The following is a 14,810-nucleotide window of genomic DNA, read 5'->3' as shown; positions in this document are numbered from 1 at the left end:
GATAGTTTTTCTCTGCAGCAGTTAGACTTCTACTTATGTAGGCCCCTGGTCTTAACCCTTCCGTGTAGCTCTGATGCAATTTGGACCCTAGGCCTTCCATACTGGCATCAACATGGAGCACATATGGTTTCTCGGGATCTGCATATGGCAATACAGGAGCTTCTGTGAATCTTTTCTTCAAGATTAAGAAGCCTTCTTCGCATCCTGAGCTTCATTTCTTTCCGAAGGAGTCTTTAGGACTTGGCGCCTTAATACCCTCTATAGCAGAGGTAGTCTTTAAAAGGTTGTGTAGCTCTCGAGCAATCTTTGAATAGTCTTTCACAAACCTCCGGTAGTAACCGCAGAATCCAAGAAATGAGCGCAGCTCACTGATTTTATCTGGCCTGGGCCAGTTCATCACCCCTTCAATTTTGGTTGGGTCAGTTGTCACACCTTGTGCGGAAACAATGTGACCTACATATGTAACAGAGTTCTGGGCAAACCAACATTTGTCTATTGATAATTTAAGACCCTCTGCTTGGAGTCGATCCAACACCTTCAGCAATCGCTGTTCGTGCTCTTCTGGTGTCCTTCCAAACACTATGAGGTCATCAAGATAGACTAGGCACTCTTTGGGATTCATATCCCCCACAGTCTTCTCCATCAGCTTTTGAAAGGTGGCAGGAGCTCCAGTGACCCCTTGGGGCATCCTGGTAAACTCGTAGAATCCCAAGGGACAGATGAAAGTTGTCTTTTCCTGATCCTCCTTCTTCATGGGTACCTGATAATACCCAGACCTCAAGTCCAGGATGCTGAACCACTGGCTTCCAGAAAGAGCATCTAGCAGATCTTCTATCCGTGGCAGAGTATATTGATCTGGCACAGTCCTTTTGTTTAAAGTCCGATAGTCTATACAGAGCCAGACTGTGACATTATTTTTCCTAATTACCACTATGGGTGAGGCATATGGACTTCTGGACTCTTTAATAATGCCAGATTCTTCCATCTGTTTGAGTATATCCCGGACATCTTTTACATCTCGAGGGGGTATTCTCCTTGATCTTTCTCTGAAAGGAGCTGGGTCAGAAAGTCTGATAGCATGTGTGGCACTCTTTGCACATCCCACATCCATTTCTTTCCTGGAGAAGACTTTCTCTCGAGTAGCTAATTTGGATCAGAGGCTATCTCTCCACTTTTGTGGTAGAGGAGAATCTTCCAGTTCAAAAACTATAGGTCCTTCATGATCACCTCCCTGTTCTGCCTTTACAGACATTACTGAAGAGACTTGGTCCAACAAGTGAATCACACCAATCTTCTGGTGACAATCAATTCTGATCTCTGTGGGTGTTAAGTTTCTTATCATTATGGGAAAATCTTTACACCAGTGATTCCGCCAGTCTTTCACCTCAGGTATGAGAGTCCACCCTTTTTTTGCATCCTCCTCAGGCAAGGACTCAATGAGGTATTGCCTGGTTCCTCCTGATATTTTATGGTGCATAGATGCTATGGCTCGTAGAGTCTTAGTCTCTCCAGGCCTTACAAATAAAGGTTCTTTCCCTGAGTAGTGGCATGATCCTGGTCTAGCTTGTAGGGCTAGTCAATGGCACTCTTTCCCTAGAACAGGGCTGACTTCCATCAGTCTGGTTAGAGATACATTTCCCACTTCAGTTAGGTAGGCCCTGAACATGTCCTGCACCATTCTTGGGTTGGTACCCAAAATTATTGGGGCGCACATTATTTTCTTCATGGAGCATACAAGAGCTTCCAATTCCATAGGGCAGATCATTCCTGTGTTTAACTGTGGGATGGTTATTGTCACTCTTATACATCCCTCTACAGGCTGGGCCTGAGATCCCACTCCCCACAACTGCAACTCTCCTGCTGGCTCCAGGGGAATATTTTTTAGATGATGGTCATAGAAATCTCTATTAATGATGGTGACCTGGGATCCAGTATCTATCAAGGCCGAGGCATGAATATCTTCTATTTGTAACTGTATCAGAGATTTGGGCCCGATCTTGGCCCCAACAGATAACATGGGTGTGGTTTTTTTTCCTCTTTTCCTGAAAGGACTGTTAACTTGAGCCTCCTCCAGCTCAATAGCTAGCACTTCCACTCCTGTCTCTGATGAATTAGTGGGACACTCCCACTTGAAATGCCCTGATTTTCCACACTTAAAACAGTTCCCTCGGGGGGACTGTTCCTCTGGGAATAACCTGCCTGTGGTCTCCCTGCGGTGCTGCCTCCTGGTAGGAGAATAATCTGTTCTTCTTGGCGATGACTTAGACAATAATTCTAATTCAGCTACCTTTTTTTAAGGATGAAGTGTTCCATATCCTCTTTCTCTGCAGCTTTAGAAGAATTTTCTTTTTGTGGAGGAGATGGGGACATTTGGTTCTCCAGTATTTTTGCTTTTCAGATCAGTGTGGAATAGGACAAGACTTGATCATCCAACTTAACTCTTAACATGATCATGACTGGATCATTGCTAAGGCCTCCCTTCTGAATTTGTTTGGATAGTCGAGCATCCAACTCAGATGCAGTGACTGCTCCATTATGAAACAGTTTTCCCAGTGACAATTGTAATCGATTGATATAGTCTGAAGCTTTCTCATGTTCCTTCTGTTTAGTGGCTAGGAACTTGATTAATAGATCATCAGAGTCCTCTGATTTTCCATACGCATCCTGCAAAACTTTCAGGTAATCTTGTGCGGTAGCTTGTTCATTCACTCCCCTAAACTGCCTTATCATATTCGTAGCTGGGAAACAAAGACTCTCCATTATCGGTTGTTTTTTTATGTTATCCGTACAAGACCATTCTTCCAATAATTGTACAGCATTATCCTTCCAGGCCTTAAAGGGTTCCTCCCCGGCAGGAACAGGCTGATTCCCAGAAAACACTTTCAGCTTACGGTAACTGTGGGTATGGGTAGCTGTTACTATGGCTGTTGAGAGTTTTTGCAGTATTTCAGATATGTTACTCTCTCCTGAACTTGTGGCTCTCAATAGGGAATCACCTGGTTTTGGGGATGTTGGAGATGAGGGAACCACTAGATCTGGGGTCTTAGGGGCAGTTGTCCCTTGCACACTGGAAAAGTAGACATTTCGTTTGGGGATGGCCCCAGTCTCTACAGGGGTAACAAGTAATCTCCTGGTGGGTTTCTCTGACAAAGGGGACAGAATCTGGGAATAACTTGATACATTAAAGTCTCTTTGGCCTATACTGGAGGGTTGCTGCAGTGTAACCCCTTCCTCCTTATCAGGGAGAGCGTACACTAAGCTACATCCTTCAGGAGCTGCTTCAAGAAGGTATAGACATGTAGGCTTATGACGGCCTACATGTCTTGAAAACTCTTAACCCTCTCGGTATTTGTTTTTTCTCTTTATATTTTTTGAGGGTATCAAGATCCCACCAATGCCTATGTTCAGATTTAATGAGATCCTCTAAACTATAAAAAATTCCTCCAATTGATTTATCTATGATAGGTAGGGTCCTGATCTATGGAGTTATGTGATTTTCTCCTTGAGGACCTTTCAACAGCAGACAACATCCTGGACAAATCTAAATATAAAGCTTGCTGTACCCCTCTATGCAAAAAACAGGAAGTAAAATGCAAACAACAATAATCTAAGAATATGAGGGGGCACACACTATACAGAGAATTTTAGAAACAGTTAAGATCAATCAATGCATCTATTTGTATAGTAATAGAACACAAGTGATTGAAGGATTACAATAGGTGCAAAATTCCAAAAAATCCAATGCTGTGTAATATGCACAATCTTTAAAGCATCAAATCACAAAGGCAGCTTTCCTCCTCAGAGATGGATCCGGATGATACTATGAAGAAAGCATAAAACAGAGGGGCACCTCATATGTATATCAGCATATTCAGGTATGAGCAAATGGATATTCAAGCCAAATTTATACTCACATTTAGTGAAAGTACACTTATGTACTAGTAGGAACAAGCTAGTAACTTGGGGTGTACCAGCAAACCCTCTAATGGCTCCAGCGAGGTATGCAAGTGCAGTCCAATCCACTACAGAAGTGGGCAACTTCCGTGGCTCAGATATGGTATAATGATAGGTCAAATAAAAAGAGAAAAATAAGTGTGCCCCTGCACAATTCCCATAGGGGCGCTTCTCGGTAGTTCCACACTATACAATCAAACAATATACACAAACTTAAACATAAAGTCCATATAATCCGGAACAGGCAGCACTCTGTCAAAGGTTGGTCAGATCCTGGTACTTGGTAATCTAGAAAAAGAAAAAACAGAGGCACCACAATGGCCTAGTACCACCCAAACAGATGATGATATATTGGTAGAGTAGGAAATATACTCACAAGAGTAATGCAACCAATGGTGCTATTCAGGCAGACTGGAACTTTTCAGTAGTCCAGCTCACTGTTGCCAATTCATAATCGTGTCAGGTCTGGAACACTTAGTGAAGTAGTCTCCTGATCTGTATATGTATAAAGAGCAAACAACCATAGCCCAATACCGTATAGACTGAGGCAGCAAGAATAAGGGAAATTATTGCACTTACAAGATTCTAAGCACCTCCAGGTGCAGTAAAAGCAGGCTGGGATTTCACAGCCTCCCAGCTGACTGCACTCCACAGCTTGCTGGATGCCAAGGAAGACAATAAAGTAATATCCAAAAGATAACCAAAATGGTATTGTGATAGTCTCCACCAAAAGACAGCAAGTGTATGTATAAAAACTAACTTTATTAAAAGTGACGCGTTTCTCAGCCTCTGCAGGGAATGTTTCCTCAGGCTATACAAAAATTAAATGAAATACACTTGCTATATAAAGGAATAAAAACCTCTAATGCATTAAACCATTGATACAAGACACCTGTGTGTGTCATCAGTAGACAATTAGTTATCATGGTGATCAAAACAAACAATCATCATGAACATGTGCATAATTCAGAAACAATCTCTTAACAAAGTTATATAACAATACAGGGAGTACAGAATTATTAGGCAAATGAGTATTTTGACCAAATCATCCTCTTTATGCATGTTGTCTTACTCCAAGCTGTATAGGCTCGAAAGCCTACTACCAATTAAGCATATTAGGTGATGTGCATCTCTGTAATGAGAAGGGGTGTGGTCTAATGACATCAACACCCTATATCAGGTGTGCATAATTATTAGGCAACTTCCTTTCCTTTGGCAAAATGGGTCAAAAGAAGGACTTGACAGGCTCAGAAAAGTCAAAAATAGTGAGATATCTTGCAGAGGGATGCAGCACTCTTAAAATTGCAAAGCTTCTGAAGCGTGATCATCGAACAATCAAGCATTTCATTCAAAATAGTCAACAGGGTCGCAAGAAGCGTGTGGAAAAACCAAGGCGCAAAATAACTGCCCATGAACTGAGAAAAGTCAAGCGTGCAGCTGCCAAGGTGCCACTTGCCACCAGTTTGGCCATATTTCAGAGCTGCAACATCACTGGAGTGCCCAAAAGCACAAGGTGTGCAATACTCAGAGAAATGGCCAAGGTAAGAAAGGCTGAAAGATGACCACCACTGAACAAGACACACAAGCTGAAACGTCAAGACTGGGCCAAGAAATATCTCAAGACTGATTTTTCTAAGGTTTTATGGACTGATGAAATGAGAGTGAGTCTTGATGGGATAGATGGATGGGCCCGTGGCTGGATTGGTAAAGGGCAGAGAGCTCCAGTCCGACTCAGACGCCAGCAAGGTGGAGGTGGAGTACTGGTTTGGGCTGGTATCATCAAAGATGAGCTTGTGGGGCCTTTTCGGGTTGAGGATGGAGTCAAGCTCAACTCCCAGTCCTACTGCCAGTTTCTGGAAGACACCTTCTTCAAGCAGTGGTACAGGAAGAAGTCTGCATCCTTCAAGAAAAACATGATTTTCATGCAGGACAATGCTCCATCACACGCGTCCAAGTACTCCACAGCGTGGCTGGCAAGAAAGGGTATAAAAGAAGAAAATCTAATGACATGGCCTCCTTGTTCACCTGATCTGAACCCCATTGAGAACCTGTGGTCCATCATCAAATGTGAGATTTACAAGGAGGGAAAACAGTACACCTCTCTGAACAGTGTCTGGGAGGCTGTGGTTGCTGCTGCACGCAATGTTGATGGTGAACAGATCAAAACACTGACAGAATCCATGGATGGCAGGCTTTTGAGTGTCCTTGCAAAGAAAGGTGGCTATATTGGTCACTGATTTGTTTTTGTTTTGTTTTTGAATGTCAGAAATGTATATTTGTGAATGTTGAGATGTTATATTGGTTTCACTGGTAAAAATAAATAATTGAAATGGGTATATATTTGTTTTTTGTTAAGTTGCCTAATAATTATGCACAGTAATAGTCACCTGCACACACAGATATCCCCCTAAAATAGCTATAACTAAAAACAAACTAAAAACTACTTCCAAAACTATTCAGCTTTGATATTAATGAGTTTTTTGGGTTCATTGAGAACATGGTTGTTGTTCAATAATAAAATTAATCCTCAAAAATACAACTTGCCTAATAATTCTGCACTCCCTGTATACTTTATAGGCCCATGAAGATTGCAATCTCATGCTTATTTTTGCAAACACAACACAGAATCAGGTAGCAAAATAAAATATTATCCGCTGATAAGGATCTATCTGGTTCAGAAGATCCTTCCTCAGATATTTTTTCTGACAAATCTACTTATTTATTTAAAATAGAGTACATTTGTTCTTTATTAAAAGAAGTGGTGATTACATTGGATATTGAGGAAACTAGTCCTCTTGATATTAAAACTAGTAAACGTTTAAATTCTGTTTATAAACCTCCTGTGGTTAGTCCAGAAGTTTTTCCAGTTCCTGATGCTATTCTGATATAATTTCTAAGGAATGGAATAGGCCTGGTACATCTTTTATTCCTTCTTCAAGGTTTAAAAAATTGTATCCTTTGCCAGCAATTACATTGGAGTTTTGGGAAAAGATCTCCAAAGTTGATGGGGCTATCTCTACTCTTGCTAGACGTAATACTATTCCTACGGAAGATAGTACTTCTTTTAAAAATCCTTTAGATAGGAAACTTGAATCTTATCTAAGGAAAGCCTATTTTTTTATTTATTTTTTATTTTATTGACGTTCTTGGCAAAGCATACAAACAACAATTGTCAACAGATAAACTTAAAGATACATCATGTATTCATATGACAGATTACATTTCAAATACAATAAGAAAACAAAAATTGCCTTATAGACTTTGTACCCACTAGGATTCACATGAAGCCACTTTTTGACCCCTCAAAAGAGCAGTGCATACATATCTATGGTGGGTAATCTCTAACAGGGGGAGGCCATTCAGAAATGCAAAATTAACACATACAGTTCCCACCAAGAGGCCTCCCTATCATTCTTATTAAAAACCTCAGTTTAATTTGTATTACTTCCAGAAATATAATTTTAAGTTAATAGAATATTATAGTTATCTTATATATAAAAGTTTGTGCAAGGTTTAACCTTGCTTCCTACATGAGAAATCGGTACACAGTCTAACCTTAAATGTATAATGGTATGTTGGTATCCAGATGTACGGGGCAGACCCTGGTTAGATCCTCCCTTCAAGGAAAAAGGGGGGGTCAAAGACAATGATATGGGACGGTACATCTGGAATCTGTTGTCAGGTGAGGTTAGTTCGAGGCAGACTCAACCAATGAGTCCACCTCTTCCCCTTTGTTGGTGCACAGCTTTTAGTCGGTCCTGATGGGACGACTGTCCAAACATTTTGAGGACCACATTGTTAGCATCTTCTCATATGCCTCTAATTATCCTGTTAGTAAGTAATGATATCTTTCTAGTTGTAGCGTTGTGTTCACCCTTGCTCTCCAGTCTGATATCGTGGGTATGACAGGGGACTTCCAGTTAAGAGGGATTAAATTCTTAGCACATGATAACAGCAGCATAAGTAGTGACTTTTGAGTCTGGGTTTGGAATTTGAATGGGAAATGGAATAGCAAAGTGCCAGGTGTTCTGGTGTTCATATATCTTCCCATATTTCCTCCCAAAAGCGTTCTAGTAGTGGCCAGTCCCACCAGACATGTATCAGTGTCCCCTCCAACCAACACCCCCTCCAGCATCTTCCGGTAGTAGCTGGGTATATCTTTTTAGTCTATTTGGTGTGAGGTACCACCTACTTAACAATTTGTAGAGACTGACACTTTTTTCCCCTAATATGAACATTTGCTTCCACTCTAGGGTTGTGAATGTGGAGCCTAGCTCCTTGTGCCATTGTGAAGTATATTGTGGTAAAGTATCCTCTGGTAAAGTTAAGAAGACTTTGTATATGATTGAGATCACAGATGTTTGGAGGGCTGTGCACAGCCTTTCAAAGTTTGTCATGTCCCTGGCAAAAAGGTGTTTGTGTTTGTGGGTACCGATATAATGCTGCATTTGAGTGTATGCAAACCATGAGTTGGCGAGGTCCGGGTGATCTTCCCGCAGTTCCTGTGGAGTTTTGAGTCTCCCTTGTGTTATTAAGTTGCCTATAGAGTTTAATGGGAGTGTCTGCGAGTTGGCTGCCGCTGTTATATACAAAGGTAAGTCATGGTTGTCATATATAGGTGTAAAGGGTGCATACTTGGTGGAGAGATGCGAGCCCGTGTAATCACTCTGTCCCATTCACTCAGTGGTTCCTCCAGTAATGGGAACTTTGAAATGTCGGTGGGTCTATATTTTTTGTCTGTCCAGAACAATGTGGCCAAATTAGTCATGTGAATGGTATCTGCGCTTACCTTTTTCCAGGCTTTGTCATTACTGGTCCAGCACCACTCCACCACTCTTTGAAGCAGGACAGCTCTTCTGTAAATTTGGATGTGGGGTATTCCCAGACCCCCCTGATCCCACGGGAGATATAAAGTTTGCCTATTAATTATTGACCTGAAGCCATTCCAAATATACTCCTCAATCAAAGACTGTAAGGTGGTTATGTAGGAATTTGGAAGAGTAATGGGCACAGTTTGAAGGAGGTACAGTATTCTTGGCAGGATGTTCATCTTAACAACGCCAACCCTGCCAAGCCAAGATATGGCTTTGTCAGAAAATATCAAAGCGCCAGCTGACCGGCAGGGTTCAGAATGTAAAACCAATTCCGTAACGACTTGGTAAAGACAAAGTATTTTATTTAAAACAATCTTCTAAAAACAACTTTTTAAAACACAGCTTTAAGACAGCTTGTGAACAATTCTTAAACAGTTTAAAGCAATTTTATGAACACAAGTGTTGATTGTACAAATGTTATACAAATTCGGTGTACATATATTTGGTTATCTTACATGGATCCACATATTACATTTGGCAGTTTAAATAAAAACATTCAGAATAAACAATAAAACAAATGGTCCTATAACAGTGTTACCTGCTATAGTTATCACAAAGTTTAGACCAGACCGGTTTTGGGTAACTCAAATGTGGTTGTTTAAAAACACTCAGAATGGACAATAAAATAAACAATCCTATAACAGTGCCACCTGCTATAGTTATCACACAGTTTGAACCAGACCGGTTTTGGTAACTCTAATGTGGTTATTTGAAAACCCTCAGAATAGATAATAAAGCAAACAATCCTATAACAGTGTTACCTGCTATCATTTTCACACAGTTTGGACCAGACTGGTTATTGGTATCACTAATGTGGTTATGTTAAAAGCTGCTTTTGTATAAACTGGGCGGAAACCTACTGAAGTCCCCACACAGTTAGAACCAGAGCGGTTATGTCTCTCTGGAACTATAATTGCTAAACAGGTTGAAAGTGGGTTGTGACCCCAACCTGTACTGATTCTTTTGTGCTGTGAGCTGAAAGAATGTGACTGATCCACTGTACCTCATACGAGGATCAGTGACCGTTCTCTGCTAGCGGAATGAGATGAAGATTTGTGCTAGATACACGCTGAATAAGTGAAGGTTAAATTTGTGTTGGCTAGTGAAATTAAAAATACAAACAAGGAATTCGATTAGTGCTACTTATACAGTCCCAAATACACAAATGGTGAGAATAATAAACACTGTTGAACGATACTTCAAACCAAAAATTCAAAGATAAGTGATTGAAAAAATACAATACATAAAAACATGGATTTCTCGATTAGTGCTACTTATACAGTCCCAAATACAAAATTGGTGAAAATAATAAACACTGTTGAACGATACTTCAAAGACAAGTGATTGAGAAAAATGCGATGCATAAAAACATGAATATCTCCCAAATAATTACGTGTACATTAGTGAGATGTGAAAATCAATAAAGGCCGATTCCTCAAATATCACTAGTGACCAGCATGAAAAAAGCCCAAAAAATAATAATAGCAAACAAACAAAATAAGTGTAAGAAAATGGGTCAATAGTCAATAATAAAGTGTTCCAGGTAAAGAATATGTCAGGTTAGGAAATGTCCAGAAGAAGACCCAAATGCTAGGGCGAACTTAAACAACACCCTTGCACTCTGAGTTTAATCCAGGACGTGACCCCACGACAACCTCCAAAAAACAAAGTACTCACAATATGGAGCAGGGTTAGCCTGTGCCAAAGTAATTCATGATATCAGCCAGATAGACTTCTGAATAAGGAACTGGTTTCAGGAAATGTCTTCCACAGTATCAGGAGAGCAGGGATAGTCCACTTATACTCAGACAGAAGAAGGGTAAAACAGGAAACAGTTAATAATGCAGGAGTAGGTCATTTGTTATCAGGCAGTCTGAAGGTTAACACTGTGTAGACAGTCTTTGCAGAGTATGCAACAGGTAATCAGGCAGTTTGAGGGTTAACACTGAGTAGACAGTCTTTGCAGAGTATGCAACAGGTAATCAGGTAGTTTGAGAGTTAACACTGTGTAGACAGTCTTTGCAGAGTATGCAACAGGTAATCAGGCAGTTTGAGGGTAAACACTGTGTAGTCAGAACTTGCAGAATTAACAACATGTAATCAGGTAGTTTGAAGGTTAACACTGTGTTGTCAGAACTTGCAGAGATAGCAACAGGTAAGCTGGTAGTTTGAAGGTTAACACAGATTAATCAGTACTTGTTGAGATTGGCAACAGGATATCAAGCAGTTTGAAGGTTTACACTGAAAAATTGTATTTGCATAGTTTGGAAACAGGTAAACATGCAGATTGAAGGTTTCACAGAAATAACAGTATTTGAATAGTTTGGCAGTACACAGAGTAGTCTGAATATGCAGGGTTTGCAGCAGGTAAACAGGAAGTTTGAAAGTTTCACAAAACAAACAGTACTTGCATTGTTTGGAGACAGGTAATCAGGAGGTTGAAGGTTAATCGAGCATAGTAAATCCTTGAAGAGATTGGCAACAGAAAAGCAGCAGTTAGAGAGATTCCTCAGCAAAATCCTATCAGAAGCCAAAAAGTTAACAAACAAACTGGCACTGGAGAAACAGGAAACCAAGAATAAAAAGCCTGGTTGTGACATCATCAGGAAGGGGTGGCTCAGACACCTGTCAATCAAGCACACAGAGAGGACTGCAGAGCTTCCCAGCAGATGAGCGTGACAGTGCCCCCTCCTCAAGGACCCCTCCGGGGGACCCGACCGGGCCTGGCAGGGTATTTCTTGTGAAAAGACTTGACAAGAGCTGGAGCATGAACATGAGAGGCCGGTTCCCAAGATCGTTCAGAGATAGGATAACCCTTCCAATGGACCAAGTAGTACAGCCGATTGCCCCATAGCTTGGAATCGAGAATCTGGCTGACTTCAAACTCAGAAGATTCCTCTACGGAAAGTGGAGGAGGTGGTTTACTCTTGATAGAGTACCGATTGTAGATGACTGGCTTGAGTAGGGAGACATGAAACACTGGATGGATCTTGAGAGTCTTGGGTAAGGCCAGGCGGTATGCAGAAGAACAAACTCTGGAAACAATTCGAAAAGGTCCAATGTACTTAGGACCCAACTTAATACAAGGTTGTTTTAGACGTATGAATCTGGTGGATAAAAATACTCTGTCTCCAGTACGAAGTAAAGGAGCCTTGCACCTTCTGCGATCAGCATATTTCTTATGTCTTAAGGAAGAAGAGAGTAGATTTTGACAAATGAGTTGCCAGTGATTTCTGAGATTTTTCACTATACGATCTGCTCCAGGGACTTCAGTAGAACTGGTAATCATAGGAAAGGTTCTAGGTTCAAATCCATAAGCTGCCTTAAAGGGACTCGCAGTGACGTGCAGTGACGTCAGCGGCTAGTGAGGCACTGACAATGATACGCACAAGAATCACACACACATATATATGTATATATGTGTGTGTAAATATATATATATATATATATATATATATATATATATATATATATATATATATATATATATATATACACACACACACATATAAATATCACTAAATTACTGGCACCAACAAATATTTTGCACCTGAAAAGAGTTAGTTATGTTCACCTACAGCACAGGGCTCATCAATTGTGACCCTCCAGAGGTTTTGGAACTAGATTTCCCAGCTGAAATGGTGGCTGAGCATTATGGGAAATAGCACATAACACAAGTACTGGACTCACACACACAGACCCACACACACTGAAATAGACCCACACACAAACAGATGCACACACAGAGACAGACCCCCAAACACACAGACAGAAACACACACTCAGACAGACCCCCCACACACACAAAGACACACACAGGGACAGACCCACAAACACAGACCCCTACCAAACAGACACACACATGCACACACAGACCCACACAAACACACAGGTATACACACAGGGACAGACCCCCACACACACACACCCCAAACACACACACAGAAAAATCCACACACATAAACACAGACCCAAACACACAGACATACAGTCACACAAACACAGACACACACACATCCACACACAGACAGACAAACCCACACACACAGATCCATACACACACAGACCCCCCCCAAACCCACACAGACAGTAACACACACACACTGTACATATCAAGTGTTGTGTTCTGGCTCATGCAGGTATAAAGGAGGGGAGTTTTTAAAAAATAAAATAAAAACAGGAATAATTCAATACATAGTAAAAGATAAAGCACTACTAGTACCACTGAGCACTCTTCACTAAGTTCACTTGACTCAATGACAAACAGACTTGTATACTAAGCTTACAAATGCACACACAGTGTTTATAAAGAGCCATGTGCTTATTTATATTTAATATTTATATTTATTTTAAAAAGCATAGAGTTTAATGCAATTTGTAAATACTAAATATGCAAATCCAGTACTCATAACTCATGGAAATAGATAAATATTTGGGGTTAGAGATAAGAGATGTGGTTATTTTTAGGGTTTGGGATAAAGGCTAAGAAAAGTTTTGCAATCCATAATCAGCAGCAATGTTGCAAGCTACATTTCTGTGCTGATTTTCACTGTAATATCTTTACATTTTCTCCCTATTTCCAATAAGAACCAGAGCTACAAATCAGCAAATTCATTCTATTCCCCCAGAAAGGACAGGAATGACCCAGGCACAATGGGAAGACAATTCTTCTTTAACTTTAAATGTGAACTGCATGCATTAGTGATGTGCTGTGTGTGTTGCAATGCAAACTGACATGTGGAAATGTAATATGAGATTTATTCTACACAATAGCTAGCTGTGTAGGGAAGGCTTACAAAGGCAGGCAGAGTGCTCTTAATTTACAAGGTGCCAGAGCTACTGCATTCCATTGATAAGCAGTGTTCATTAAAATCCACAGGCATAAAAGAGGTTAACTAGCAATTGATAACACAGAAAATAGTGCACTCCCTAAATACATACATGCACCTTTTCAAGTAGAGATCCACAATCCATGAGAAAACACAGGTTAGAGATAGAGTATTCTTACATAGCAAAGTAAGAAGAAGGGCACATTCCTTACATAGCAGCACTAAGCAGCAGGAGGACGACAGGCTCTTCCCTGAGAACGAAGGGGTTGTAAATGCAGGGCTGGGCTACTGAGGGAAGGATTTGATTTATAGTTGTTCTCTTATCAGGCAGCGTTCCCACTTGTCATATAACAGCTGCCATTGTAGGCTGCATTTCCCCTCAGTTCTAAATCACTATATTGTGCTAAGGCAGCAGGCTCTGTTTGTTAGTTAGAGCCGTTACAGGAAAGTGCTGAGCTCAGTATATGGAATTGCCTGAGGTCCCTAGCCCCCTACTGACCTCACAACAGTGTGTGTCCACCGGCTGCAATATACTTTATTTCAGGATCATCTCTCCTCCTGGGCACTCTGTGTTGTTAAGCAAGTTCTCACTGCAGCAGTATGGCTATGTGATGAGATCGTGACATGATGTTATTTTTTTCCTGATCTAAGGGACTGAAGATTCAGAATCATTAGCATTTCCCATTAGAAAATGCTAATGATTCTGAATCTTCAGTCCCTTAGATCAGGAAAAAAATAACATCATGTCACGATCTCATCACATAGCCATACTGTATTACTGCTGCAGTGAGAACTTGCTTAATAACACAGAGTGCCCAGGAGGAGAGATGGTCCTGAAATAAAGTATATTGCAGCCGGTGGACACACATTCTTCTGAGTGACTGCTCTAGTCTGCTGGCCTGGCTGAGAGGGTATGCGAGTGACTGTGAGTGTGTATAGCATGGGGGGGGGGAGGGGATTGGGGAATAGACCTTGATGACCCAAATAAACTGTTATTACTTACCGGTCTGTTTACTCTGACACCGGTCTCTCAGACAGTCCACTCTCTTGCTGCAGCTCCCCCTGCTCACTATTTCCCGCCAACAGCCGTCCCAGTCACTGCTTCAAACAAGCCCGGCCGGCACGCCTCCCTAGCAGCACTGATGCTGATTGG

The sequence above is a fragment of the Bombina bombina genome, chromosome 2 (genome assembly GCF_027579735.1).
Source record: "Bombina bombina isolate aBomBom1 chromosome 2, aBomBom1.pri, whole genome shotgun sequence".
NCBI classification, from domain to species: domain Eukaryota; kingdom Metazoa; phylum Chordata; class Amphibia; order Anura; family Bombinatoridae; genus Bombina; species Bombina bombina.
The sequence above is the reverse complement of the archived record's forward strand: the minus strand, read 5'-3'. Positions refer to the sequence as shown.